This window comes from Metopolophium dirhodum, chromosome 9 (genome assembly GCF_019925205.1).
Source record: "Metopolophium dirhodum isolate CAU chromosome 9, ASM1992520v1, whole genome shotgun sequence".
NCBI classification, from domain to species: Eukaryota; Metazoa; Arthropoda; class Insecta; order Hemiptera; family Aphididae; genus Metopolophium; species Metopolophium dirhodum.
In genome coordinates this window covers 19,793,590-19,820,749 of record NC_083568.1, presented here as the reverse complement: position 1 = coordinate 19,820,749, position 27,160 = coordinate 19,793,590, and the positions used below count along the sequence as shown (strand labels likewise).

Here is a 27,160-nt window from a genome sequence, read left to right as displayed (position 1 = left end):
AGAAAACAAAAATAAAATTTGGAAAAAATTTTACAGAAGAAAAATACATTTCAAAGTTCAAACTAAAATGCCCAGAATATTAAACAGAAAAAACTATTTAAAATATTTATTTCATAAAACAAGGATTAATCAAAAAGGTACCGGATTGGCAATGTTTAAAAAATTTGGCTAGAGGTTAAATCGTAAAAAAAAATTGAAGGAGGGTGTTGGCGCCCGCAGGCAAATGCATTTTAGGAAACCAAAACAAAATTTTGAAAAAATTTGACTAGAGGTTAAATCTTAAAAAAAAATTGAAGGAGGGTGTTAGCGCCCGCAGGCAAATGCATTTTAGGAAACCAAAAAAAAATTTCGAAAAAATTTAACTGTAGGAATACACATTACAAAGTACAAACTAAATTGCCCAGAATCTTAAACAAAAAACTATTCAAAATATTTAGTTCATTAGAGAATGATTATTCATAGGGCTACAAGTTATCAATTTTCAAGTCAATACAAAATATTCAACTAGAGTTACATAACTAAAAAAAGAAAATTGAAGGAGGGTGTTGGCGCCCGCAGGCAAATGCATTTTAGAAAACAAAAATAAAATTTGGAAAAAATTTTACAGAAGAAAAATAAATTTCAAAGTTCAAACTAAAATGCCCAGAATCTTAAACAAAAAAACTATTTAAAATATTTAGTTCATGAAAGAATGATTAGTCAAAAAGGTACCAGATTGTCAATGTTTAAAAAATTTGGCTAGAGGTTTAATCATAAAAAAAAATTGAAGGAGGGTGTTGGCGCCCGCAGGCAAATGCATTTTAGAAAACAAAAATAAAATTTGGAAAAAATTTGACTAGAGGTTAAATCTTAAAAAAAAATTGAAGGAGGGTGTTAGCGCCTGCAGGCAAATGCATTTTAGAAAACAAAACTAAAATTTGGAAAAAATTTGACTAGAGGTTAAATCTTAAAAAAAAATTGAAGGAGGGTGTTAGCGCCTGCATGCAAATGCATTTTAGAGAACAAAAATAAAATTTGGAAAACATTTTACAGAAGACAAATACATTTCAAAGTCCAAACTAAAATGCCCAGAATATTAAACAGAAAAAACGATTTAAAATATTTATTTCATAAAACAAGGATTAGTCAAAAAGGTACCGGATTAGCAATGTTTGAAAAATTTGGCTAGAGGTTAAATCGTAAAAGAAAAATTGAAGGAGGGTGTTGGCGCCCGCAGGCAAATGCATTTTAGGAAACCAAAACAAAATTTTGAAAAAATTTGACTAGAGGTTAAATCTTAAAAAAAAATTGAAGGAGGGTGTTAGCGCCCGCAGGCAAATGCATTTTAGGAAACCAAAAAAAAATTTCGAAAAAATTTAACTGTAGGAATACACATTACAAAGTACAAACTAAATTGCCCAGAATCTTAAACAAAAAACTATTCAAAATATTTAGTTCATTAGAGAATGATTATTCATAGGGCTACAAGTTATCAATTTTCAAGTCAATACAAAATATTCAACTAGAGTTACATAACTAAAAAAAGAAAATTGAAGGAGGGTGTTGGCGCCCGCAGACAAATGCATTTTAGAAAACAAAAATAAAATTTGGAAAAAATTTTACAGAAGAAAAATAAATTTCAAAGTTCAAACTAAAATGCCCAGAATATTAAACAGAAAAAACGATTGAAAATATTTATTTCATAAAACAAGGATTAGTCAAAAAGGTACCGGATTAGCAATGTTTGAAAAATTTGGCTAGAGGTTAAATCGTAAAAGAAAAATTGAAGGAGGGTGTTGGCGCCCGCAGGCAAATGCATTTTAGAAAACAAAAATAAAATTTGAAAAAAATTTTACAGAAGAAAAATAAATTTTAAAGTTCAAACTAAAATGCCCAGAATCTTAAACAAAAAAACTATTTAAAATATTTAGTTCATGAAAGAATGATTAGTCAAAAAGGTACCAGATTGTCAATGTTTAAAAAATTTGGCTAGAGGTTAAATCATAAAAAAAAATTGAAGGAGGGTGTTGGCGCCCGCAGGCAAATGCATTTTAGAAAACAAAAATAAAATTTGGAAAAAATTTTACAGAAGAAAAATACATTTCAAAGTTCAAACTAAAATGCCCAGAATATTAAACAGAAAAAACTATTTAAAATATTTATTTCATAAAACAAGGATTAGTCAAAAAGGTACCGGATTGGCAATGTTTAAAAAATTTGGCTAGAGGTTAAATCATAAAAAAAAATTGAAGGAGGGTGTTGGCGCCCGCAGGCAAATGCATTTTAGAAAACAAAAATAAAATTTGGAAAAAATTTTACAGAAGAAAAATAAATTTCAAAGTTCAAACTAAAATGCCCAGAATCTTAAACAAAAAAACTATTTAAAATATTTAGTTCATGAAAGAATGATTAGTCAAAAAGGTACCAGATTGTCAATGTTTAAAAAATTTGGCTAGAGGTTTAATCATAAAAAAAAATTGAAGGAGGGTGTTGGCGCCCGCAGGCAAATGCATTTTAGAAAACAAAAATAAAATTTGGAAAAAATTTGACTAGAGGTTAAATCTTAAAAAAAAATTGAAGGAGGGTGTTAGCGCCTGCAGGCAAATGCATTTTAGAAAACAAAACTAAAATTTGGAAAAAATTTGACTAGAGGTTAAATCTTAAAAAAAAAATTGAAGGAGGGTGTTAGCGCCTGCATGCAAATGCATTTTAGAGAACAAAAATAAAATTTGGAAAACATTTTACAGAAGACAAATACATTTCAAAGTCCAAACTAAAATGCCCAGAATATTAAACAGAAAAAACGATTTAAAATATTTATTTCATAAAACAAGGATTAGTCAAAAAGGTACCGGATTAGCAATGTTTGAAAAATTTGGCTAGAGGTTAAATCGTAAAAGAAAAATTGAAGGAGGGTGTTGGCGCCCGCAGGCAAATGCATTTTAGGAAACCAAAACAAAATTTTGAAAAAATTTGACTAGAGGTTAAATCTTAAAAAAAAATTGAAGGAGGGTGTTAGCGCCCGCAGGCAAATGCATTTTAGGAAACCAAAAAAAAATTTCGAAAAAATTTAACTGTAGGAATACACATTACAAAGTACAAACTAAATTGCCCAGAATCTTAAACAAAAAACTATTCAAAATATTTAGTTCATTAGAGAATGATTATTCATAGGGCTACAAGTTATCAATTTTCAAGTCAATACAAAATATTCAACTAGAGTTACATAACTAAAAAAAGAAAATTGAAGGAGGGTGTTGGCGCCCGCAGACAAATGCATTTTAGAAAACAAAAATAAAATTTGGAAAAAATTTTACAGAAGAAAAATAAATTTCAAAGTTCAAACTAAAATGCCCAGAATATTAAACAGAAAAAACGATTGAAAATATTTATTTCATAAAACAAGGATTAGTCAAAAAGGTACCGGATTAGCAATGTTTGAAAAATTTGGCTAGAGGTTAAATCGTAAAAGAAAAATTGAAGGAGGGTGTTGGCGCCCGCAGGCAAATGCATTTTAGAAAACAAAAATAAAATTTGAAAAAAATTTTACAGAAGAAAAATAAATTTCAAAGTTCAAACTAAAATGCCCAGAATATTAAACAGAAAAAACTATTTAAAATATTTATTTCATAAAACAAGGATTAGTCAAAAAGGTACCGGATTGGCAATGTTTAAAAAATTTGGCTAGAGGTTAAATCGTAAAAAAAAATTGAAGGAGGGTGTTGGCGCCCGCAGGCAAATGCATTTTAGGAAACCAAAACAAAATTTTGAAAAAATTTGACTAGAGGTTAAATCTTAAAAAAAAATTGAAGGAGGGTGTTAGCGCCCGCAGGCAAATGCATTTTAGGAAACCAAAAAAAAATTTCGAAAAAATTTAACTGTAGGAATACACATTACAAAGTACAAACTAAATTGCCCAGAATCTTAAACAAAAAACTATTCAAAATATTTAGTTCATTAGAGAATGATTATTCATAGGGCACAAAGTTATCAATTTTCAAGTCAATACAAAATATTCAACTAGAGTTACATAACTAAAAAAAGAAAATTGAAGGAGGGTGTTGGCGCCCGCAGGCAAATGCATTTTAGAAAACAAAAATAAAATTTGGAAAAAATTTTACAGAAGAAAAATAAATTTCAAAGTTCAAACTAAAATGCCCAGAATCTTAAACAAAAAAACTATTTAAAATATTTAGTTCATGAAAGAATGATTAGTCAAAAAGGTACCAGATTGTCAATGTTTAAAAAATTTGGCTAGAGGTTTAATCATAAAAAAAAATTGAAGGAGGGTGTTGGCGCCCGCAGGCAAATGCATTTTAGAAAACAAAAATAAAATTTGGAAAAAATTTGACTAGAGGTTAAATCTTAAAAAAAAATTGAAGGAGGGTGTTAGCGCCTGCAGGCAAATGCATTTTAGAAAACAAAACTAAAATTTGGAAAAAATTTGACTAGAGGTTAAATCTTAAAAAAAAATTGAAGGAGGGTGTTAGCGCCTGCATTTAAATGCATTTTAGAGAACAAAAATAAAATTTGGAAAACATTTTACAGAAGACAAATACATTTCAAAGTCCAAACTAAAATGCCCAGAATATTAAACAGAAAAAACGATTTAAAATATTTATTTCATAAAACAAGGATTAGTCAAAAAGGTACCGGATTAGCAATGTTTGAAAAATTTGGCTAGAGGTTAAATCGTAAAAGAAAAATTGAAGGAGGGTGTTGGCGCCCGCAGGCAAATGCATTTTAGGAAACCAAAACAAAATTTTGAAAAAATTTGACTAGAGGTTAAATCTTAAAAAAAAATTGAAGGAGGGTGTTAGCGCCCGCAGGCAAATGCATTTTAGGAAACCAAAAAAAAATTTCGAAAAAATTTAACTGTAGGAATACACATTACAAAGTACAAACTAAATTGCCCAGAATCTTAAACAAAAAACTATTCAAAATATTTAGTTCATTAGAGAATGATTATTCATAGGGCTACAAGTTATCAATTTTCAAGTCAATACAAAATATTCAACTAGAGTTACATAACTAAAAAAAGAAAATTGAAGGAGGGTGTTGGCGCCCGCAGACAAATGCATTTTAGAAAACAAAAATAAAATTTGGAAAAAATTTTACAGAAGAAAAATAAATTTCAAAGTTCAAACTAAAATGCCCAGAATATTAAACAGAAAAAACGATTGAAAATATTTATTTCATAAAACAAGGATTAGTCAAAAAGGTACCGGATTAGCAATGTTTGAAAAATTTGGCTAGAGGTTAAATCGTAAAAGAAAAATTGAAGGAGGGTGTTGGCGCCCGCAGGCAAATGCATTTTAGAAAACAAAAATAAAATTTGAAAAAAATTTTACAGAAGAAAAATAAATTTCAAAGTTCAAACTAAAATGCCCAGAATCTTAAACAAAAAAACTATTTAAAATATTTAGTTCATGAAAGAATGATTAGTCAAAAAGGTACCAGATTGTCAATGTTTAAAAAATTTGGCTAGAGGTTAAATCATAAAAAAAAATTGAAGGAGGGTGTTGGCGCCCGCAGGCAAATGCATTTTAGAAAACAAAAATAAAATTTGGAAAAAATTTTACAGAAGAAAAATACATTTCAAAGTTCAAACTAAAATGCCCAGAATATTAAACAGAAAAAACTATTTAAAATATTTATTTCATAAAACAAGGATTAGTCAAAAAGGTACCGGATTGGCAATGTTTAAAAAATTTGGCTAGAGGTTAAATCATAAAAAAAAATTGAAGGAGGGTGTTGGCGCCCGCAGGCAAATGCATTTTAGAAAACAAAAATAAAATTTGGAAAAAATTTTACAGAAGAAAAATAAATTTCAAAGTTCAAACTAAAATGCCCAGAATCTTAAACAAAAAAACTATTTAAAATATTTAGTTCATGAAAGAATGATTAGTCAAAAAGGTACCAGATTGTCAATGTTTAAAAAATTTGGCTAGAGGTTTAATCATAAAAAAAAATTGAAGGAGGGTGTTGGCGCCCGCAGGCAAATGCATTTTAGAAAACAAAAATAAAATTTGGAAAAAATTTGACTAGAGGTTAAATCTTAAAAAAAAATTGAAGGAGGGTGTTAGCGCCTGCAGGCAAATGCATTTTAGAAAACAAAACTAAAATTTGGAAAAAATTTGACTAGAGGTTAAATCTTAAAAAAAAATTGAAGGAGGGTGTTAGCGCCTGCATGCAAATGCATTTTAGAGAACAAAAATAAAATTTGGAAAACATTTTACAGAAGACAAATACATTTCAAAGTCCAAACTAAAATGCCCAGAATATTAAACAGAAAAAACGATTTAAAATATTTATTTCATAAAACAAGGATTAGTCAAAAAGGTACCGGATTAGCAATGTTTGAAAAATTTGGCTAGAGGTTAAATCGTAAAAGAAAAATTGAAGGAGGGTGTTGGCGCCCGCAGGCAAATGCATTTTAGGAAACCAAAACAAAATTTTGAAAAAATTTGACTAGAGGTTAAATCTTAAAAAAAAATTGAAGGAGGGTGTTAGCGCCCGCAGGCAAATGCATTTTAGGAAACCAAAAAAAAATTTCGAAAAAATTTAACTGTAGGAATACACATTACAAAGTACAAACTAAATTGCCCAGAATCTTAAACAAAAAACTATTCAAAATATTTAGTTCATTAGAGAATGATTATTCATAGGGCTACAAGTTATCAATTTTCAAGTCAATACAAAATATTCAACTAGAGTTACATAACTAAAAAAAGAAAATTGAAGGAGGGTGTTGGCGCCCGCAGACAAATGCATTTTAGAAAACAAAAATAAAATTTGGAAAAAATTTTACAGAAGAAAAATAAATTTCAAAGTTCAAACTAAAATGCCCAGAATATTAAACAGAAAAAACGATTGAAAATATTTATTTCATAAAACAAGGATTAGTCAAAAAGGTACCGGATTAGCAATGTTTGAAAAATTTGGCTAGAGGTTAAATCGTAAAAGAAAAATTGAAGGAGGGTGTTGGCGCCCGCAGGCAAATGCATTTTAGGAAACCAAAAAAAATTTTTGAAATAATTTAACTGTATGATTACACATTACGAAGTACAAACTAAAATGCCCAGAATCTTAAACAGAAAAAACTATTCAAAATATTTAGTTCATTAAAGAATGATTATTCATAGGGCACCAAGTTATCAATTTTCAAGTCAATACAAAATATTCAAATAGAGTTACATAACTAAAAAAAGAAAATTGAAGGAGGGTGTTGGCGCCCGCAGGCAAATGCATTTTAGAAAACAAAAAAAAAAATTTGGAAAAAATTTAACTGTATGATTACACATTACGAAGTACAAACTAAAATGCCCAGAATCTTAAACAGAAAAAACTATTCAAAATATTTAGTTCATTAAAGAATGATTATTCATAGGGCACCAAGTTATCAATTTTCAAGTCAATACAAAATATTCAACTAGAGTTACATAACTAAAAAAAGAAAATTGAAGGAGGGTGTTGGCGCCCGCAGGCAAATGCATTTTAGAAAACAAAAATAAAATTTGGAAAAAATTTTACAGAAGAAAAATAAATTTCAAAGTTCAAACTAAAATGCCCAGAATCTTAAACAAAAAAACTATTTAAAATATTTAGTTCATGAAAGAATGATTAGTCAAAAAGGTACCAGATTGTCAATGTTTAAAAATTTGGCTAGAGGTTAAATCATAAAAAAAAATTGAAGGAGGGTGTTGGCGCCCGCAGGCAAATGCATTTTTGAAAACAAAAATAAAATTTGGAAAAAATTTGACTAGAGGTAAAATCTTAAAAAAAAATTGAAGGAGGGTGTTAGCGCCCGCAGGCAAATGCATTTTAGGAAACCAAAAAAAAATTTCGAAAAAATTTAACTGTAGGAATACACATTACAAAGTACAAACTAAATTGCCCAGAATCTTAAACAAAAAACTATTCAAAATATTTAGTTCATTAGAGAATGATTATTCATAGGGCACCAAGTTATCAATTTTCAAGTCAATACAAAATATTCAACTAGAGTTACATAACTAAAAAAAGAAAATTGAAGGAGGGTGTTGGCGCCCGCAGGCAAATGCATTTTAGAAAACAAAAATAAAATTTGGAAAAAATTTTACAGAAGAAAAATAAATTTCAAAGTTCAAACTAAAATGCCCAGAATCTTAAACAAAAAAACTATTTAAAATATTTAGTTCATGAAAGAATGATTAGTCAAAAAGGTACCAGATTGTCAATGTTTAAAAATTTGGCTAGAGGTTAAATCATAAAAAAAAATTGAAGGAGGGTGTTGGCGCCCGCAGGCAAATGCATTTTTGAAAACAAAAATAAAATTTGGAAAAAATTTGACTAGAGGTTAAATCTTAAAAAAAAATTGAAGGAGGGTGTTAGCGCCTGCAGGCAAATGCATTTTAGAAAACAAAACTAAAATTTGGAAAAAATTTGACTAGAGGTTAAATCTTAAAAAAAAATTGAAGGAGGGTGTTAGCGCCTGCATGCAAATGCATTTTAGAGAACAAAAATAAAATTTGGAAAACATTTTACAGAAGACAAATACATTTCAAAGTCCAAACTAAAATGCCCAGAATATTAAACAGAAAAAACGATTTAAAATATTTATTTCATAAAACAAGGATTAGTCAAAAAGGTACCGGATTAGCAATGTTTGAAAAATTTGGCTAGAGGTTAAATCGTAAAAGAAAAATTGAAGGAGGGTGTTGGCGCCCGCAGGCAAATGCATTTTAGGAAACCAAAACAAAATTTTGAAAAAATTTGACTAGAGGTTAAATCTTAAAAAAAAATTGAAGGAGGGTGTTAGCGCCCGCAGGCAAATGCATTTTAGGAAACCAAAAAAAAATTTCGAAAAAATTTTACAGAAGAAAAATAAATTTCAAAGTCCAAACTAAAATGCCCAGAATATTAAACAGAAAAAACGATTTAAAATATTTATTTCATAAAACAAGGATTAGTCAAAAAGGTACCGGATTAGCAATGTTTGAAAAATTTGGCTAGAGGTTAAATCGTAAAAGAAAAATTGAAGGAGGGTGTTGGCGCCCGCAGGCAAATGCATTTTAGGAAACCAAAACAAAATTTTGAAAAAATTTGACTAGAGGTTAAATCTTAAAAAAAAATTGAAGGAGGGTGTTAGCGCCCGCAGGCAAATGCATTTTAGGAAACCAAAAAAAAATTTCGAAAAAATTTAAGTGTAGGAATACACATTACAAAGTACAAACTAAATTGCCCAGAATCTTAAACAAAAAACTATTCAAAATATTTAGTTCATTAGAGAATGATTATTCATAGGGCTACAAGTTATCAATTTTCAAGTCAATACAAAATATTCAACTAGAGTTACATAACTAAAAAAAGAAAATTGAAGGTGGGTGTTGGCGCCCGCAGGCAAATGAATTTTAGAAAACAAAAAAAAAAATTTGGAAAAAATTTAACTGTATGATTACACATTACGAAGTACAAACTAAAATGCCCAGAATCTTAAACAGAAACAACTATTCAAAATATTTAGTTCATTAAAGAATGATTATTCATAGGGCACCAAGTTATCAATTTTCAAGTCAATACAAAATATTCAACTAGAGTTACATAACTAAAAAAAAAAAATTGAAGGAGGGTGTTGGCGCCCGCAGGCAAATGCATTTTAGAAAACAAAAATAAAATTTGGAAAAAATTTGACTAGAGGTTAAATCTTAAAAAAAAATTGAAGGAGGGTGTTAGCGCCCGCAGGCAAATGCATTTTAGGAAACCAAAAAAAAATTTCGAAAAAATTTAACTGTAGGAATACACATTACAAAGTACAAACTAAATTGCCCAGAATCTTAAACAGAAAACTATTCAAAATATTTAGTTCATTAGAGAATGATTATTCATAGGGCACCAAGTTATCAATTTTCAAGTCAATACAAAATATTCAACTAGAGTTACATAACTAAAAAAAGAAAATTGAAGGAGGGTGTTGGCGCCCGCAGGCAAATGCATTTTAGAAAACAAAAATAAAATTTGGAAAAAATTTTACAGAAGAAAAATAAATTTCAAAGTTCAAACTAAAATGCCCAGAATCTTAAACAAAAAAACTATTTAAAATATTTAGTTCATGAAAGAATGATTAGTCAAAAAGGTACCAGATTGTCAATGTTTAAAAAATTTGGCTAGAGGTTAAATCATAAAAAAAAATTGAAGGAGGGTGTTGGCGCCCGCAGGCAAATGCATTTTAGAAAACAAAAATAAAATTTGGAAAAAATTTTACAGAAGAAAAATAAATTTCAAAGTTCAAACTAAAATGCCCAGAATATTAAACAGAAAAAACGATTTAAAATATTTATTTCATAAAACAAGGATTAGTCAAAAAGGTACCGGATTAGCAATGTTTGAAAAATTTGGATAGAGGTTAAATCGTAAAAGAAAAATTGAAGGAGGGTGTTGGCGCCCGCAGGCAAATGCATTTTAGGAAACCAAAAAAAAAATTTGGAAAAATTTAACTGTATGATTACACATTACAAAGTACAAACTAAATTGCCCAGAATCTTAAACAGAAAACTATTCAAAATATTTAGTTCATTAGAGAATGATTATTCATAGGGCACCAAGTTATCAATTTTCAAGTCAATACAAAATATTCAACTAGAGTTACATAACTAAAAAAAGAAAATTGAAGGTGGGTGTTGGCGCCCGCAGGCAAATGAATTTTAGAAAACAAAAAAAAAAATTTGGAAAAAATTTAACTGTATGATTACACATTACGAAGTACAAACTAAAATGCCCAGAATCTTAAACAGAAACAACTATTCAAAATATTTAGTTCATTAAAGAATGATTATTCATAGGGCACCAAGTTATCAATTTTCAAGTCAATACAAAATATTCAACTAGAGTTACATAACTAAAAAAAAAAATTGAAGGAGGGTGTTGGCGCCCGCAGGCAAATGCATTTTAGAAAACAAAAATAAAATTTGGAAAAAATTTGACTAGAGGTTAAATCTTAAAAAAAAATTGAAGGAGGGTGTTAGCGCCCGCAGGCAAATGCATTTTAGGAAACCAAAAAAAAATTTCGAAAAAATTTAACTGTAGGAATACACATTACAAAGTACAAACTAAATTGCCCAGAATCTTAAACAGAAAACTATTCAAAATATTTAGTTCATTAGAGAATGATTATTCATAGGGCACCAAGTTATCAATTTTCAAGTCAATACAAAATATTCAACTAGAGTTACATAACTAAAAAAAGAAAATTGAAGGAGGGTGTTGGCGCCCGCAGGCAAATGCATTTTAGGAAACCAAAAAAAAATTTCGAAAAAATTTAACTGTAGGAATACACATTACAAAGTACAAACTAAATTGCCCAGAATCTTAAACAGAAAACTATTCAAAATATTTAGTTCATTAGAGAATGATTATTCATAGGGCACCAAGTTATCAATTTTCAAGTCAATACAAAATATTCAACTAGAGTTACATAACTAAAAAAAGAAAATTGAAGGAGGGTGTTGGCGCCCGCAGGCAAATGCATTTTAGAAAACAAAAATAAAATTTGGAAAAAATTTTACAGAAGAAAAATAAATTTCAAAGTTCAAACTAAAATGCCCAGAATCTTAAACAAAAAAACTATTTAAAATATTTAGTTCATGAAAGAATGATTAGTCAAAAAGGTACCAGATTGTCAATGTTTAAAAATTTGGCTAGAGGTTAAATCATAAAAAAAAATTGAAGGAGGGTGTTGGCGCCCGCAGGCAAATGCATTTTTGAAAACAAAAATAAAATTTGGAAAAAATTTGACTAGAGGTTAAATCTTAAAAAAAAATTGAAGGAGGGTGTTAGCGCCTGCAGGCAAATGCATTTTAGAAAACAAAACTAAAATTTGGAAAAAATTTGACTAGAGGTTAAATCTTAAAAAAAAATTGAAGGAGGGTGTTAGCGCCTGCATGCAAATGCATTTTAGAGAACAAAAATAAAATTTGGAAAACATTTTACAGAAGAAAAATACATTTCAAAGTTCAAACTAAAATGCCCAGAATATTAAACAGAAAAAACGATTTAAAATATTTATTTCATAAAACAAGGATTAGTCAAAAAGGTACCGGATTAGCAATGTTTGAAAAATTTGGCTAGAGGTTAAATCGTAAAAGAAAAATTGAAGGAGGGTGTTGGCGCCCGCAGGCAAATGCATTTTAGGAAACCAAAACAAAATTTTGAAAAAATTTGACTAGAGGTTAAATCTTAAAAAAAAATTGAAGGAGGGTGTTAGCGCCCGCAGGCAAATGCATTTTAGGAAACCAAAAAAAAAATTTCGAAAAAATTTAACTGTAGGAATACACATTACAAAGTACAAACTAAATTGCCCAGAATCTTAAACAGAAAAAACTATTCAAAATATTTAGTTCATTAAAGAATGATTATTCATAGGGCACCATGTTATCAATTTTCAAGTCAATACAAAATATTCAACTAGAGTTACATAACTAAAAAAAAAAATTGAAGGAGGGTGTTGGCGCCCGCAGGCAAATGCATTTTAGAAAACAAAAATAAAATTTGGAAAAAATTTGACTAGAGGTTAAATCTTAAAAAAAAATTGAAGGAGGGTGTTAGCGCCCGCAGGCAAATGCATTTTAGGAAACCAAAAAAAAATTTCGAAAAAATTTAACTGTAGGAATACACATTACAAAGTACAAACTAAATTGCCCAGAATCTTAAACAGAAAACTATTCAAAATATTTAGTTCATTAGAGAATGATTATTCATAGGGCACCAAGTTATCAATTTTCAAGTCAATACAAAATATTCAACTTGAGTTACATAACTAAAAAAAGAAAATTGAAGGAGGGTGTTGGCGCCCGCAGGCAAATGCATTTTAGAAAACAAAAATAAAATTTGGAAAAAATTTTACAGAAGAAAAATAAATTTCAAAGTTCAAACTAAAATGCCCAGAATCTTAAACAAAAAAACTATTTAAAATATTTAGTTCATGAAAGAATGATTAGTCAAAAAGGTACCAGATTGTCAATGTTTAAAAAATTTGGCTAGAGGTTAAATCATAAAAAAAAATTGAAGGAGGGTGTTGGCGCCCGCAGGCAAATGCATTTTAGAAAACAAAAATAAAATTTGGAAAAAATTTTACAGAAGAAAAATAAATTTCAAAGTTCAAACTAAAATGCCCAGAATATTAAACAGAAAAAACGATTTAAAATATTTATTTCATAAAACAAGGATTAGTCAAAAAGGTACCGGATTAGCAATGTTTGAAAAATTTGGATAGAGGTTAAATCGTAAAAGAAAAATTGAAGGAGGGTGTTGGCGCCCGCAGGCAAATGCATTTTAGGAAACCAAAAAAAAAATTTGGAAAAATTTAACTGTATGATTACACATTACAAAGTACAAACTAAATTGCCCAGAATCTTAAACAGAAAACTATTCAAAATATTTAGTTCATTAGAGAATGATTATTCATAGGGCACCAAGTTATCAATTTTCAAGTCAATACAAAATATTCAACTAGAGTTACATAACTAAAAAAAGAAAATTGAAGGTGGGTGTTGGCGCCCGCAGGCAAATGAATTTTAGAAAACAAAAAAAAAAATTTGGAAAAAATTTAACTGTATGATTACACATTACGAAGTACAAACTAAAATGCCCAGAATCTTAAACAGAAACAACTATTCAAAATATTTAGTTCATTAAAGAATGATTATTCATAGGGCACCAAGTTATCAATTTTCAAGTCAATACAAAATATTCAACTAGAGTTACATAACTAAAAAAAAAAATTGAAGGAGGGTGTTGGCGCCCGCAGGCAAATGCATTTTAGAAAACAAAAATAAAATTTGGAAAAAATTTGACTAGAGGTTAAATCTTAAAAAAAAATTGAAGGAGGGTGTTAGCGCCCGCAGGCAAATGCATTTTAGGAAACCAAAAAAAAATTTCGAAAAAATTTAACTGTAGGAATACACATTACAAAGTACAAACTAAATTGCCCAGAATCTTAAACAGAAAACTATTCAAAATATTTAGTTCATTAGAGAATGATTATTCATAGGGCACCAAGTTATCAATTTTCAAGTCAATACAAAATATTCAACTAGAGTTACATAACTAAAAAAAGAAAATTGAAGGAGGGTGTTGGCGCCCGCAGGCAAATGCATTTTAGGAAACCAAAAAAAAATTTCGAAAAAATTTAACTGTAGGAATACACATTACAAAGTACAAACTAAATTGCCCAGAATCTTAAACAGAAAACTATTCAAAATATTTAGTTCATTAGAGAATGATTATTCATAGGGCACCAAGTTATCAATTTTCAAGTCAATACAAAATATTCAACTAGAGTTACATAACTAAAAAAAGAAAATTGAAGGAGGGTGTTGGCGCCCGCAGGCAAATGCATTTTAGAAAACAAAAATAAAATTTGGAAAAAATTTTACAGAAGAAAAATAAATTTCAAAGTTCAAACTAAAATGCCCAGAATCTTAAACAAAAAAACTATTTAAAATATTTAGTTCATGAAAGAATGATTAGTCAAAAAGGTACCAGATTGTCAATGTTTAAAAATTTGGCTAGAGGTTAAATCATAAAAAAAAATTGAAGGAGGGTGTTGGCGCCCGCAGGCAAATGCATTTTTGAAAACAAAAATAAAATTTGGAAAAAATTTGACTAGAGGTTAAATCTTAAAAAAAAATTGAAGGAGGGTGTTAGCGCCTGCAGGCAAATGCATTTTAGAAAACAAAACTAAAATTTGGAAAAAATTTGACTAGAGGTTAAATCTTAAAAAAAAATTGAAGGAGGGTGTTAGCGCCTGCATGCAAATGCATTTTAGAGAACAAAAATAAAATTTGGAAAACATTTTACAGAAGAAAAATACATTTCAAAGTTCAAACTAAAATGCCCAGAATATTAAACAGAAAAAACGATTTAAAATATTTATTTCATAAAACAAGGATTAGTCAAAAAGGTACCGGATTAGCAATGTTTGAAAAATTTGGCTAGAGGTTAAATCGTAAAAGAAAAATTGAAGGAGGGTGTTGGCGCCCGCAGGCAAATGCATTTTAGGAAACCAAAACAAAATTTTGAAAAAATTTGACTAGAGGTTAAATCTTAAAAAAAAATTGAAGGAGGGTGTTAGCGCCCGCAGGCAAATGCATTTTAGGAAACCAAAAAAAAATTTCGAAAAAATTTAACTGTAGGAATACACATTACAAAGTACAAACTAAATTGCCCAGAATCTTAAACAGAAAAAACTATTCAAAATATTTAGTTCATTAAAGAATGATTATTCATAGGGCACCATGTTATCAATTTTCAAGTCAATACAAAATATTCAACTAGAGTTACATAACTAAAAAAAAAAATTGAAGGAGGGTGTTGGCGCCCGCAGGCAAATGCATTTTAGGAAACCAAAACAAAATTTTGAAAAAATTTGACTAGAGGTTAAATCTTAAAAAAAAATTGAAGGAGGGTGTTAGCGCCCGCAGGCAAATGCATTTTAGGAAACCAAAAAAAAATTTCGAAAAAATTTAAGTGTAGGAATACACATTACAAAGTACAAACTAAATTGCCCAGAATCTTAAACAAAAAACTATTCAAAATATTTAGTTCATTAGAGAATGATTATTCATAGGGCTACAAGTTATCAATTTTCAAGTCAATACAAAATATTCAACTAGAGTTACATAACTAAAAAAAGAAAATTGAAGGTGGGTGTTGGCGCCCGCAGGCAAATGAATTTTAGAAAACAAAAAAAAAAATTTGGAAAAAATTTAACTGTATGATTACACATTACGAAGTACAAACTAAAATGCCCAGAATCTTAAACAGAAACAACTATTCAAAATATTTAGTTCATTAAAGAATGATTATTCATAGGGCACCAAGTTATCAATTTTCAAGTCAATACAAAATATTCAACTAGAGTTACATAACTAAAAAAAAAAAATTGAAGGAGGGTGTTGGCGCCCGCAGGCAAATGCATTTTAGAAAACAAAAATAAAATTTGGAAAAAATTTGACTAGAGGTTAAATCTTAAAAAAAAATTGAAGGAGGGTGTTAGCGCCCGCAGGCAAATGCATTTTAGGAAACCAAAAAAAAATTTCGAAAAAATTTAACTGTAGGAATACACATTACAAAGTACAAACTAAATTGCCCAGAATCTTAAACAGAAAACTATTCAAAATATTTAGTTCATTAGAGAATGATTATTCATAGGGCACCAAGTTATCAATTTTCAAGTCAATACAAAATATTCAACTAGAGTTACATAACTAAAAAAAGAAAATTGAAGGAGGGTGTTGGCGCCCGCAGGCAAATGCATTTTAGAAAACAAAAATAAAATTTGGAAAAAATTTTACAGAAGAAAAATAAATTTCAAAGTTCAAACTAAAATGCCCAGAATCTTAAACAAAAAAACTATTTAAAATATTTAGTTCATGAAAGAATGATTAGTCAAAAAGGTACCAGATTGTCAATGTTTAAAAAATTTGGCTAGAGGTTAAATCATAAAAAAAAATTGAAGGAGGGTGTTGGCGCCCGCAGGCAAATGCATTTTAGAAAACAAAAATAAAATTTGGAAAAAATTTTACAGAAGAAAAATACATTTCAAAGTTCAAACTAAAATGCCCAGAATATTAAACAGAAAAAACGATTTAAAATATTTATTTTTAAAACAAAGATTAGTCAAAAAGGTACCAGATTGTCAATGTTTAAAAAATTTGGATAGAGGATAAATCATAAAAAAAAATTGAAGGAGGGTGTTGGCGCCCGCAGGCAAATGCATTTTAGAAAACAAAAATAAAATTTGGAAAAAATTTTACAGAAGAAAAATACATTTCAAAGTTCAAACTAAAATGCCCAGAATATTAAAAAAAAAAACCTTTTAAAATATTTAGTTCATTAAAGAATGATTATTTACAGGCACTAAGTTCTCATTATTCCCGGGAATTTTAAAAAAAATCATTTGGCTCCAAGTTGTTAATGTCTTAAAAAAGATATATATAAAAGAATCAAAAAAAGTTAAATATATAAATAAATAAATTAAATGAGGAACGTGAGAGAACCTAGCCAGTCTCTTTTCAAATTATATATTATGTACACAGGTACTCAGCGTACTCCCAGGTATAGCCGGTTAATCTTGAAAAATTTTTATACAAAAAAATCTACTAGAGTTCAATGAAGTGAAAAAAAAATTGTTTGAGAAATCTGGGTGAAATAACACTAAACAAAAGAATACGCTGGTAGCTAAATACTGCAATACATATGAACTACAATCCAAAAACTAGGTGTTGTTTACATTATAATAATGCGAACAGTTATTATGATCAGAGGTTTATCACGGTAATATATGTATTAGAAAATGTATAAAAATGAATGTAAAGAAATTAAATGATAAAAGGTCCTGCACGGACTCGCTACTATGTGATTGTAATTTATAAAGGACATAAAATGTTTAATTTAAAATAATATTGTGTTTGGTGGGTCTACAGTCAATATTAAATTACAAACTATAAAGTCTAAATGCAAATAAAAACATAGTCAGATATCTGTTTTAGTCTTTGTAAATATGTGCGGAAAAAAATTAGATTTAGTACAATGTAAAAAAATGTGGAAAGGAAACCCTGAGAATTCTTTGACAATAGGATATTAAAACACAAAACTATATATTAAATTAAAACTATTGATTTTATACATTTTCTATTTACAAAAACTCATAAGTATTGAAAACCTTATAAAACCCTGATAAAATAATATTTTGTTATATTTTAAAATACATTTTATAATTTGTTGTGGTAAAAAAATCATTATTTAATGTTGGCTGTATTTAAGTTTTTAATAACTATACTGGTACAACTCTTGCTGACAGTCTTTAAGACCGTGTTAAAAACTATGATAATTAGTTAACATCTAATTTCCTGCCCTATCCTAACCTAACCTAACCTAACCAAATTAATAATATTTAAATATTTTCTTTCATTGTTTTGTTTACAATATCGAATACCTTGATAGTTAGTAGGAAAAGATCATCGCAAAGCTCACGACCGGTGATGGTAGTCGTCTATCATAACCATAGCTTCAACTAACCATAGGTTTACCTAACTAACCTTCTTATGACTCATTAGGACACTTTGAATAAAAAGATCCTGATTTGCAGGTTGCTGAACTTATGTGTTTGATTGTCAAGTTGATCCTTAGATTGTTGACACCTTAAGCCATGCTATGGATGAAGCCCATAGATAATAAAGATATGTATAGTCCACTCCTATGTTAAATACATTTGAGCCGCGTTCCCGCGGAAGGCAATTGAGACTCCTTTATATTAATAGTCGATACTCAATTTGGTCTCAATTGTTCCCCTCGAAGACCAGACCGCTGATAAGAGTATTATGTCCTATCTATTATGTTATATCTTTATTATCTATGATGGAGGCATACCCAGCTCACTCGTGTAAACAATTTGAAGCACATAAAAGCGATCAACGCGTCTCTATTAATGATTTATCAGCATCATTGGCGCACATACGGGGGTGCCTGGGGGTGCTTAGCACCCCCAAGTCTTAAATTAGCACCCCCATCTTCTATTGTGCAAAAAATATTATTTAAACTGTAATTTTGCGTTTATAAGAATGAGTTTCCAGTTTGTATTGGTATACACTAACGGGACGTAAATATTTTATACAAAAATACAGTAATTGGGTAATTGGGTTTGTGAATTGTGATGTTGGTATGAGTGTATAACGGTATATTCCCTATTTTTAATGCATGTTATCTTATCGGCTGTTTTAACACAAGTTTATTTTTAGTATTATTTTATTACTGGAAATTGGAGTACTGAACAGGATTTTGTTTTTGTATACCGGTGTTATGGTTTATTGATATGAATATAATATTATTAATTGGGGGACGAGGTAGCCGAGCGTACTAACGCGACCGGGCGACATTTTTCTCTGTGCAAGTCACGGTGTCCGGAGAACAATTGCCGCTATCCCCCACCCGGGCATGGCAGATACCTACGGGTGCCCAATCAAAAATTCTGCCAAACCCAACACACACGTGTTCCTTCCCCTACCAACACTAACAACCCACAAACAAACCACTACAGCTAATGGCCATAGTTGCCGAAGCTTAAGATCATTAAAAAAAAAAATATTATTAATTAATATTATTTAGTTTGATAAATGATAATATTATAGACATTTTCAACTGTCTATTCTTAGTAGTAGTGTAGTACGTACTATGAATCAAAGTTAGTCGACTCTACCTATTAAGTTGTTCAATCGTGTTCTCGAGTCAGTGACAAATGACTACAGTTCTGATATTGACTAATTTTATTTTATTGTTGTTTCCATTTTTCTACATAAATACCAACAATTTATTTGTGCGGTGTAAAGTAGTTTATGTGATTTATATTTAATTTGCGTACGTATATAAAATTACTTCCTTAAATATGTTTAGTATATTTGAATGTAATAAAACAAACAATAAAAACGAAAATAATGAAAGTAGTGAAAATGTGGACGATCCTGACCTATTAATTTGTAAAAATTGTAGTTAATTGATTTAATATTTTGCTGGTATGTATTACTGTTTAGGGGGGTGTGGGGGGCAAAGCCCCCCACTTGTCACTTTGTGCTAAAAAATTTTAGCACTCCCAAGTTTAAGACTGAATGTGCGCCTATGCAATAAGCATCTAAGCCCAGCCCACCTTCATATTATTCTCTATGCAAAAAGTAAATTTAAGACAATATTGTAAATCAATGCACAGTCTCTCTATTGTACCTACTGATATTTGTGATTTCATTAATTTTCAGTATTTTGTATTATTAGATTGGGAAAACATAAGACAATATAATTTACACAAGACTGTGGCTAAACAATCATACTTTGATAAAAGTATATGATATAAGTACCTTCTATATTTGAATTAATCGTTTTTTTTCGGGTCATTTATTGGTGGACGGCACTTTAACTACGGTCCCTCAACTTACTGAGGCAACCTCGAGGCATTTCCTTTTAGGAAATTAATTAAATCCTCAAACATATGATATTTATGGACGACACTTGCACCATGGCCCCTCGATATAGTAATGTGGCGACCCGGCACATCTCTTTTAGATAAATGATTAAATACTTATTCAAGTCTTCCAATTTACTAAACATTTATATTTTGTAGATGATTTGAAGAAAAATTTAAAATTGAAGAGAGACTGTGTGAATTAACAACATTTTTGGTATGAAATGTTTATTTGAACACCTGTTATAATGTGTTATATTGAACTTAAGTTAATTTTTTATAATGTACTATAATAAACATTTGAACATTTATTACAATATACGTATATTACACATAGATTTCAAGTATGATTTTTTTTAGTTTTTTTTTTGAAAGTTACCTACCTACTACAATACAAGACACTTTATTTTTATATTTTGAAGCAATATATGTTTTGGATTATTTATATCTATATAAACTAAATTTCAGACCCATAGTTTAGTATTTAAAGTTTGTATGATCAAAGTCCTGGAACCAAATTTTATCAGACTCTACTAGAATGTTGTAGTTAAATTAAACTATAATAAGTATGTGGAATAACAGTACCTAACCTTCTATGATAATTTGTTATGAATATAATATTTTAAGTAATAGCTCAAATTTAGCACTTTTACGGTAGGTACTTAATACATTTTCCTAATATTTTAACAGAAATTATGGAGCTAAAAATATAGAAATACCTATATTATGTCACGGTCCATAGTTCATAGTTTTGTTTCATTTATAATAATAATGCTTTTTAATATACTTTTTCATAAATTAATATTTATTACAGTTGGCCTTTATGATTTGTTTGAACTATTAGTACGTATTTTTTTTTGGGAGATCCCTATTATTACAACACCGTTACCAATATGCGTTTTTTTTGGGTTAGTTAATATAATTGCATGTTTTCATGATTTCTTCGTATTTATGCTTATTTTCTTAAAATGTTTTTATATTTTCGGTTCATCCGTTACCTACCTACCAAGTGTGTAAATAAAGAATTTTTTTTGTAAACCAATTTGAATTATAATTTATTAATTTTAAAAAATGTTAATAAAAACGTTTTCATTCAGTATTTTTTTGAATTTTAAGTGCACACTTTTGAATATTTCAGTGCATATATTAGTCTGTTTTTCGTGCATACATGCAGGCAAATATTTAACACTTTTTCATTACATTAAATTCACAGCCCAGCTAATTACTTTTACTTCCAATCATAATACCTACCACAGTCAGTGCCATAAAAACCGGGTGTGTTAAGTGTGTGGAACACACTGGCCCAGGGCCAAAGAAAATTTTTAGGGGCCCACTCAGATCTCTTAAAAATTCGTCTCTGAAAAATGAGACAAGAGTACGAAAAAATAACTGACAACGCAAGAAAATTGTGTGAAACATGGAATATACCATTTAAATTTGATAAAAAGCGTCAACGATTTGCTGTAAGGCATTTTGACGAAGTAGATAGTGATTATCGACTTACATTAATGGAAGATAATTTTAAGGTAAATGTATTTTACCCAGTAATTGATACAACATTGATGCAACTTAGAGAAAGGTTTAAAGCAGACATTCTCAATGTGGGCGATAGCGCCCCCTAATGGGCGTTGAGTTAGGTTTAGGGGGCGATACAAAAAATTATATATATAAATATTATAATTATATTATATTAAAAAAAGTCTCATTTATATATTTATACATATATTAATACAAAATGTAATATAGTAAATCTATATTTATTAAAACAAAATCCTTTTTCAATTTATAAATTTTACATTTTGAATTCATAACATTTTTAGCATGATTTTAATAAAAATAATTTTAATGTGAATAATTTTAATTATAAATGTTTCGTTTTAATAAAAATACTTTTAAGTATGAAAAAGTATGCGTTTTAATTGCTGTCATCCAAAAAGCTAATTTAAAATGTATGTTAGAACTCAGAAATTAGATATAGCATATTTATGTATTATAATTGTAATATCTATTTTTAAAAGACATAACAGATGCTAAGTTAATTTTTTTTTTTTTAATTCTCAAAGTGGGCGTTGGATGATATAAGTTTGAGAACCTATGGTTTAAAGGAATGCAAATGGTTTGTGAAGATTTAAGTATACTTATTCCTCAAACATAAGTAGAAATGTGTGAAGAACTTTTAATAAAATCAGCGTATGACTTTACCATTAAATACAAAGATGATATAAGTTCAGATTTTACAAGACAAATTATCTCTTTGAAAGCATATTTATCATCAACTTATCAAGAAAACTCACTTCAAAAAATGACTGTTCAAAATTTAGGAGATATCATTATCAAAGATGACTTAACATCCATATTTCCAGATGTTTTTACTGGTATAATCATTATACCAGTAAAATGATATATCAATGACTATACCAGTAATAACTGCTTCAGCAGAAAGGTCATTCTCAATGTTAAAACTTATTAAAAACTATTTGCGCAACTCTATAGGTCAAGACCGGTTATCTAACATCGCTATTCTGAACATTGAAAGACTTCAAGCAGAAAATATTAATGTAGACAAAATCATTGAAGACTTTGCAAATTTAAAAGCAAGAAAAAAGAATTTTCTGCGATAGCTTATAATTTAGTTTTGAAAATGTTATACTTTTAACATTTTTAATTAATATTATTATTTTCTTCAATTACATTTATGATGTTCAAATTTCAAAATATTTTTTATGACTTACCTACCTAAGAGTTATAATTATATTATTTATTTACCCACATTTATATGTAAAATTATTTAATTTTTATGTTGTTTCGAAACTACAAGTTATACTTATTGTTAAAAAAAAATGTCTTATTAGGAAAATAAATATGGAGATCTTCAAAAAAGTAAATTTTTTAGGAAAAAGGGGCCCAACAGAGTTTTCACACACGGGCCCAATCAAATCTAGTTACGGCACTGACCACAGTTAATGTTAAATGTCAAATCGTCAACAATCAACTGCTTCTTCAACTTGATAACACTAAGAGGATGTCAGATTTTTAGCGCACCATTTATTTCTCTCTCTGACCCAATCATTTTAGTGTTTTCATAATCGTACATTTGGTATGCTACGGGTGGGTCAAAGATGGAAAACAAATAGTGCGCTGACATCCCAACCGGCAACAAGTTTACACGAGTGAGCTGGGTATTGCTCCATCATAGATATGGATAGGACATAATGGTCTTATCAGCGGTCTTCGAGGGGAACAATAAATTGAGGCCAAATAAAGTATACATATATCGAGTATCGACTATCGACTATCAATATAAAGGAGCCTCAATTGCGTTCCTCTCCGGGAACGCGGCCTCAAATGTATTTAACATAGGCGTGGACTATCCATATCTTTATTATCTATGGGCTTCATCCATAGGATGGATTAAGGTGTCAACAATCAAAGGATCAACCTAATAATCAAACACTTAAGTTCGGCAACCTGCAACTCAGGATCTTTTTATTCAAAGTGTCCTAATGAGTCATAAGAAGGTTAGTTAGGTAAACCTATGGTTAGTTGAAGCCAAAGAGTCAATAGGGCCTTTGCAATTCAAGATCTTTTCCTACGTATTCGGCATTGTTAACATAACTATTCTACCTTTACACTTTTTCTTCCCCCGTCTCTCACAGCTATATACAGGTTCAGCCACTCTCATTCCACACCTCCATATGATCGGTATTTTGTCTATCCATCTCTTCTTCAGTCTTCTCGTCCATCATTTCTCCGTTAAATTAACTTCTATAGCCACTCTCATTTTCTCTTATCATACAGTGACCGAACCACCTAAACCTATTCTCTCTTGTTTTCACTACAATATGTACACACACTACCCTACACTACCCTTAATTAATTAATTTCTTATTCTATCCTCTTTTGTACCTTAACACCTTACTTATTATTCTCATATCTGCTACTCTCACTCCGCTTACCTACCCTAACCTTACATTTCTTTTTCATCTTTCCCTTTCATACACCAAACATTCTGAAATCCTGTTGACCCATTTCCTTATCTTCGCCATATCACACACTTCCTAATTCCTATTCACTCAGTCTCTAGTTACCTACAAGTCATCGTACTTGATTATCGGTGAAAATATTTAAATATCATTGAGCGAATTCCCTACTCGAAAGAATTGCTTAAAAATATATCATACCTCACCAATTTTCTAATTTTGAACACGACTTTATTGATAGCCGGAATAGTGTTATACCAGTATAGTTACAATACAAATATTGAAAATGTTCGGGCAATACATCCCCTGATCAATTAACTATAATAAAAAAAAACCTACTGAGAAATAAGAAAATACATACCCCGTGACGGAATCAAAATCTGCTACGAAACTTAGTCTTCGAAACACTGAAACGTTCACACATTTCAATCTGCTTATGATATATTATTCCCAGTTTGAAAATGTTCACTGACGAATACCATTTCTGAAATAACACGCATCTTATGCAGTAAAATGTTCTACAATATTCTAATGACCTATGCGTTACAGTCTACAGATATTATATAAACCTACCAATAAATACCTAATATTAATTTTTATTACACAGAGTTTGTATTTTTAAATGTTGTATTCAAGGATTTATTAGTTTTATTTTTATACCTAACAAAAATTACATTTATTCACAAGTCAGTTATCAACTAGAACTCGACTACGAGTAAGACAGCGTTTGGATTGTTCGGACTGGCGTATAATTTATTATTATCATACATTGCGCCTTTGGTAGGAAGTAGTAAACGTATATGCTTCTACGTTACTTAATTAACAGATTTTCCGCGACAATAAATATATTCTGGTGTTTGATGAAAAAGATTGAAATAAGATAAAAATACATATTTTTTTGGTTTTGAATATGAAAGCTGTGAGATGATCGATATGAATTTTGTGAGAAATCTAGAGGTACTAGAAAACTGAGACGAGTGTGTTGAATGAAATAAATTAAAAAATTGATTAACACAACAATCGCTTAAAAATTTATTTAATTCAAATAATGAGATGAACCTTATTAGATCATTTAAATTTTCCAGAACAAGCCCCCAGTTGTTGGTCGCATGCCAATTTTAACCATATACTAGACCACAAGTTTATAGACACTCTATAATGCATTCTGCTGCCGGTGGCCCTAGACACTGTTGGGGAAATTATATTTCTTTAGTAATTAAATTACGATACGAATTATAAGTTACGTAGGTACTTGTCCAATACTCGACTACCAGAATTTAAATTAAAGAATGTGATATACCTAGGTATCCTATCGATCGATTCTAAAACAGAAACTTAACCTAGGTACAAATAATATCACAATATCAAATAGTGAAATGTGAAAATTTGAAGAAAATTTCCTATAGGTATATCCCGTAAAACCTCCAAAATAAAACGTACGTTTGAGGTGTTCTCTTAAAACCCAAATATTTAATGCCCGTATCCCGTATGCATAGAAAATGTATGTTTCACATTTAACGAAAACTAAAACTTCCGTGACGGAACTGAATTACGAAGAACGTATAAAACAAAAATAATCGTCACCAAGTGATAGGTATAATCTGCTATGTACTTACAAATCATATTAAATAACATTAATCATTATGTATTTTCTTATTTTGTTAGGTAGGTATAAAAACCTACCTTCCTACTTATAAAAGCATTACCTAATCATTGATTTAAAATTTTAAAAATTATTCTACTATAACAATAAATTAACAGTTGTAGGCAAAGTATTATAATTTAAGGTATTTTTCATAATATCCTAATTTTTGTACACCTATAACAACTGGATTTGAAAAACTACTCTACGTCTAGCGGGTATATAAGTTTGTCTGACAATAAATATTTACATTAGGTCTACCGCGTCAACAGAGTAGTAGGAAAAAAACTTACGTAATTATTTATTCTTCTGGCGAAACGCGGTCCCTTTGAGTGTATAATATTGTCTAGTGTCAGAGCTGTGCGTCTCCGTCAAGGAAAATGCAGCGCGCGTCTTCATATATCCGATCCAAAAGTTCAGTCTGGAAGTATTGGGATTAATGACATTTATAAAAATAGGCACCTAGCTTAATAACCAGAATGGAACAAAATATGTGAGTACGTATTGGAATCGCTGTTCGTCTCACTGTCTCAGACGATTGTCATTTGCCATAGATTATTTATAATTATAACCTCACCGTCCTAATCATAGAAAATATATATATGGTCCTAACCGATGGATGATGGATGTTTTTACATTATCTTCAAAAAAACATTTATTTGTTTCTACTAGACGCAAATGCGGTAAATTGAATTCAAATTTATAATATAGATAACGGTTTTTTTACTTGGTAACCATTTATTTATTAGTAGGTTTATAAACAAATTCTAACTGATATAAAATAGTAATTATATAAAAATAGTTTTATTGATCCCAATATTTAAAAATAATGTTTCAAATAAAATAATAAAAAAAATTTAAGAAATACCTATTAATTAATATGTATTACCTAAATAACAAAATAACTAAAAAAATTCATGTTTTTTTTTAACATTTTCATGTCCCCCCCTCTTACGAAATTGTGTCACTCCTCCTTAGAGTGGTGCGCCCCTTAGGTTAAGAGCCCTTGATATAGTGCATGTTAAAAAATCAGCCATATCCTCCCCCCCACCCCTTGACAAAATCATTTGACTCATTTAGCTACTTTATGAATTAAGAACGATACATTGAACGTACAAAACTGTACTTACCTACATAATAGTTATCAACCTATTAACCCATCAATAATGTTATATTTTTTATTGTGTACACTAATCGATTGGTATATACAAAATAACGTTATATTATAAATAGGACGTGGATTTAAATGCATTAAAAATAAGAAAAATGCCTTAAAAATACGATTTAATGCACTTATATTACAAAGCTTAATAAAATGCCCAGAAAAATTAAAAGTCCCATTTAAACGAATATAAAATAGAATTTAGATAGGTAGTGTATTTGTTATATTTTAAATTTCATTATAACACATCAGTCAATCAGATACTATTTAATATTAAAAAAAAAAAACTTCGACATAGTAATTCCATATTGGCAAGTGTTGTTTTCTATAACTGAAGACTGAAGTTATAGTATCGAACATAATAGGTAGATAAGTAATAAAATAGAAATATAAGTAAAAAAAATTACCTT

The 27,160-nt window shown here is 29.3% G+C and overlaps 1 protein-coding gene across 9 annotated transcripts in view; it reads right to left on the bottom strand.

Moving 5' to 3' along the window:
* LOC132952688 (uncharacterized) overlaps nt 1–27,160 on the bottom strand; it is a 47,750-nt gene that overhangs the window by 11,518 nt on the left and 9,072 nt on the right. For 7 of the 9 annotated variants that reach the window (XR_009665488.1, XM_061025065.1, XM_061025066.1 and 4 more), the window contains 2 exons: nt 25,882–26,009; nt 24,308–24,430 (listed from right to left, as the gene is read on the bottom strand). The gene's annotated coding sequence lies outside the window, so the exon portion shown is untranslated. The remainder of the gene's footprint in view (nt 1–24,307; nt 24,431–25,881; nt 26,010–27,160) is intronic. The other 2 variants (XM_061025071.1, XM_061025072.1) reach the window with 1 other exon arrangement.